Below are 4638 nucleotides of genomic sequence, written 5' to 3' on the forward strand. Positions count from 1 at the left end.
TCATACAATTTTATGGAACCCTAGAAAATAGAGATCCTGTCTACTCCTAGACATTAAGGGCCAGATTTTCAAAAGGGGAAGAAAATGTGTAATTGTGCACCAAATGTATACGCCCAGCTACCACAATGGTGTATGCAAAAGGATGTACCACGGATGTGCCATTTACAGTAGATACCTATCTGGGTATACTCATATGCAAAGTCAAATTTACATGTGATAATATGGATGGACATTATGCATACAGTTTCATACACCTCTCGGGCCATGTCATGAAGAAGCGTAATCTGTGAGTATTCTCTAGTCAGTTTAACAGGTTCACATGGGGGTATATCTACACTGCAACAACACACCCACGGCTGGCTTGTGTCAGCTGATGCAGGCTCAGGCTGCAGAGCTATACAATTGTAGTGTAGATATTGGAGCCCAGGCACCAGCCTGAACTCAAATGTCTACATTGCCCCACAGCGCAAGCCTGAGTCAGCTGACATGGGTCAGACTCAGGTGTTTTATTGCAGTGTGGACATACCTGTGGTGTCTTTACAGTCAAGATGCTGCATTTGGGGTCTCTGATTCAGATTTAAGTCTTCAGCTGTATTCCACACAGCTAACCCATACCACATGCGTAGGTTTCAAGAATAGGTTATGCATGCATAAAGCACTGCTGAACTATACTGCATGTATACCCTATTGCTGCATCAGCACTGACATTCACAGGACACCCATAGGTTATATCTGAGATGTTCTGAGATTGATTTTATGTTGATCTTTAAAGATATGGTTGTTCTCCAAAAATTGCTCTGATAACCATATCCTACAAGACTTTATAAGACGTAAATTTCACAAGAAAATGCGTTTTATCTCCACTGACATTCATTAGACTTTCCGTTCTAGACAATAAGTAGAACTGCTCTTTGTGGGGGAAAAACTAAACAAGTGTAATTAGACTGGTTGTTCCAGGCTTGTCCAGTTCTGCTAAAACAATTCAGTTGTTCTTCAATTTTAAATGATACCATTTATAAATAGGTGGTACCTTTTATTTTGAACAAGGAGCTTTACGAAGTCTCTTTCCCTCTCCCACATAAACCAGGATGTGTTTAATGTAACATTGCCAATACCAAATGTTCAAAAATAATGAATCAGGCCTCAAAAATAATGAGATTTAAAAAACCAAACTGACCAACCAAACAATAAAAAGCTTGAGGTTTTCTTATGACTTCTGTATTTTGAGCCTTTAGGGTTCCCATTTTCAAGCTTTTCTCCACAGCCATGAAGGAAAGAAACTTTTTTTTTAAATGAAAGCTGTGATGCTGATTTATTCACAGGACTCCAGGAGTTGGGTCTTTAAAAATAAACACCAAGTCTTGTGAAAATTGGCAACACTGCAAATGGAAAAAAGGAGGGGATGAAAATGCATATGTATATACCAATGACTGTCATACTAAGAAGCATTTTTGGAAAGTAAGACCAGATCCTGCAGCAGAGAAAAGAGGAGCCTTCTGGGTACGTATGCAGTGTTTCCAGGAGCTGGTATGGGAAGGGCCAGAAAGGGTAATGTCTGGAAACTTGAGGAGTGTCACATGGGAGCGGGATCATGGGGACTTGGAAGGAAGCAGCATAGGCACTTACATGGGAAGGGAAGCTACAGAGGTGTGCAAGTGGAAAGCAGCAACAGCCCCCGAAAAATTACAAAGACTTACTTTCCTGTAGACAGCCTGGTCCTAGATTCCTTGGGAATCCAAAACTGTGCCTGGAGATAAGGGAAGTTTTGGCTGCACAAGGAAAACAAGGTCAGGACCAACAGGGAAGTCGGATTTATTAATGCCATTTCTAATGTGGATTCTGGTGCATTAGTGGGCATGGGGTTTTAACCTCTGGTGCTCCAAATCCAAATCACTGTCCTGCTCTGGTGTCTCTACACCCGGTGCTTCCACTACCTCTTGACTTTAATAGTCCCCAAAGCAGGTGTGTGACTTTTTTGCATGTGAGTATCCCTTTAAAGTCAATGGGATTATTCACATGTTTAAAGTTACAAATGTGATTAAGTGCATTGCTGGAGTGGGGCCTGTCTAACAGGGAGGCATGATCCTTGCTCGCACTGAGGCCAGCTAAAAACCTCCCACTGACTTCTCAGGGAATGAAATCGGGCCTTTACCTTTTAGAACTCTTTGGGATCGTGTTCTTACTCATCTGCATAGCACCAGGCATGCCAACAATGCCCCATAAATAATACTAAGAAAATCCCATTGAGATTCCAAGGGAAAATTCTTCATGGCTTGTTTGGTGGCATGTGACCAAAAAACCCGCCACACAATGTGCCACAGTTTTTCACACGACTACCAGTCTGTGTTTCAAGGAGCTGGGGTAAAAGAGGTCAAGGCTGAGATGTACTGGCTGAGCCAGGCCAGGAAGTTTGCATAAGACTTAGCCACACTGCATCTGACTCTAGCCAGAGTTATTAATCACTCACTTTCATGAGCAGTAAATTCACTCATAAAATTTAATTAAAAAAATTCTGTAAATGCATTTTTAAAATACGGCATTAAAATATGAGTGCCCATTAAAGGAGTGACATAAACACCCAGTCAGAGCTTTACTGGGCAGGAGAGGAGGTTTTCTTGTTGTTGTTCTATATCAAGCTTAAAAATATCATGAAAAAAATAAGCACCCAGTAGTATTGTTTGAATTACACACCCTCTGAAAGAGCTCGCTGTCAGCCGTCTCAGTTTGTGAAACTGCATGTTCTATTAGACAGACTAAATACTAGGCACAACATAACTTTGTGTCACCAGAGACCTCCCATATATTTGCCTCTGGCCTAACATTCTGAGGTGAATAATGAAGCCTTTTCCCTTCTGCGTGTTAAATAATAAATAATAATAATAATAATCATGGCATTCTTAAGAAGAACTCAGCCCCAGATATTAAAATGTCCCCTTCACCCTTTCCAAAGCCTAGAGTAACAGTTTATAAATATCACTGCACTGGGAAAATGAGAACATGCCAGAGACTTATTCAAATTTTACACTGAGGCCTCTTTACACAGCTCCGATGGGGTAAAGGGCCTTATTTCCACCTGCTGCCAGAGCAGGGTAAAGGGCCCTTGATGTAAATGAGAGTCAGGCTCTAAAGGTAGGAGGGGTTCTTAACATTTTGGCTCACTTGCCTTCCCCCTAAAAGAAAAAAAAATTCAACTTTGTATTGCTTGTTTGCACTGCTCCAGACATCTGCAAAATAAACTTTTTCATAGATGATTTATATGTAGGGCAGTTAAAAACAAACGGACCTTTCTCACCCATCAAATAATCCAAGCTTGTGCTTGTCTTCCAGATTGCCCACTTCTGTGTTCTGAGGTTGCTCTTTGTTATTCAGGAATATGCTTTGATGTGTTTGCTCTTGCATTTAGAAAGAAATCTGAGGGAAATGGCAATGAGGGGGTTTTGCAAGATGTTAGGCCACTTAGCTGTTGGAGCCATTGAGAAAAACCACCACCTAGTTTTCCCTGAAAAACAATGTTACATAAGTGCTTCTGTAACTTTTTCTGTTTCATAAGTAACCTGGCAAGTCGAGTAATTCACATTCTGGGTATCATTCTAAAGAAATATTTCTAATAATCCTCTCTGTGTACAAAGCGGTATTGCCTCACCCTGGTCTGGCATTTAATCTACTAGTTACTATTTTCAGAAAGGCTATTTCCAAATCCGAATAACAACAATCTCGCCTTTATATAGCGCCTTTCATTCTGGAGGATTCCAAAGTGCTTTGCAGAATTAAAACAAAAAGAGACAAGCTGGACAGAGGGGTCATTCATCACAGAAATGCAACCAGCTCTGGAGTGGTCAGCATTTAACAGCGATAGCAATGCTGTACAACAGCATAGGCAGAAAGTGCAGAATATCAGCCTGATTCTCCTCTCCCTTTCCCTAGTGTAATTCCACTAACTTCAGTGGAGTTATTCCAGATTTACACTGGTTTAAGTGAAAGAAAAACTAGACCCCTCCTGTCCAATTGAAACTGCAGGGCAAATTTAGGCAGGCAGAATGTAATCAACCTAGGCTCCAGCTCATCAACAAATAGCAGGTGGACACAGCTGTCTCAATGGCACTGCCCTGCCCCACCCTCCCAGATCACATGGAGGCCTCTCCAAGAGGTTCTGTCCTGCGGAAGGTGTGGAGACTAGACAGGCTATTGGGCGGATCGGAGGTGGATGCACATCATCCCCTTCTGCCCCCATAGAAATTAGACAGAAAGAACAAGGCAGCCCCAGGCTCCACACTCTTTCCAGTGGAGTCTTTCCCTACCAGGGACAGCCCTGGTCAGAGGGAGGCCCTGACAGAGAGCTGGGGCTGGTCTGCTGATGGTCCCTCTGCACAGCTGCTGGGGAAGTGGAAGGCCTGAATCTGTGAAGTTTGGGGTAGACTTCATGGCCATTCCTGTGTGGGTAACCCCCCACATGGTATCCTACAGAGAGGCACTATGTGAGGGGATTCTCCCCAGTTCTCCATCCACAAGAGGGTAAAATCCAGTCAGAGTTTGGGGAGGCTAAATACCGGTCTGATACGTTCTACTCGTTACTGGAGGGAGCCAGGCACCCCAGCTCTAGTGGCAACCACTGATAAGCAGAAGGTTAGCAGGCATTTC

Source organism: Lepidochelys kempii, chromosome 14 (assembly GCF_965140265.1).
Source record: "Lepidochelys kempii isolate rLepKem1 chromosome 14, rLepKem1.hap2, whole genome shotgun sequence".
Lineage (NCBI taxonomy): Eukaryota > Metazoa > Chordata > Testudines > Cheloniidae > Lepidochelys > Lepidochelys kempii.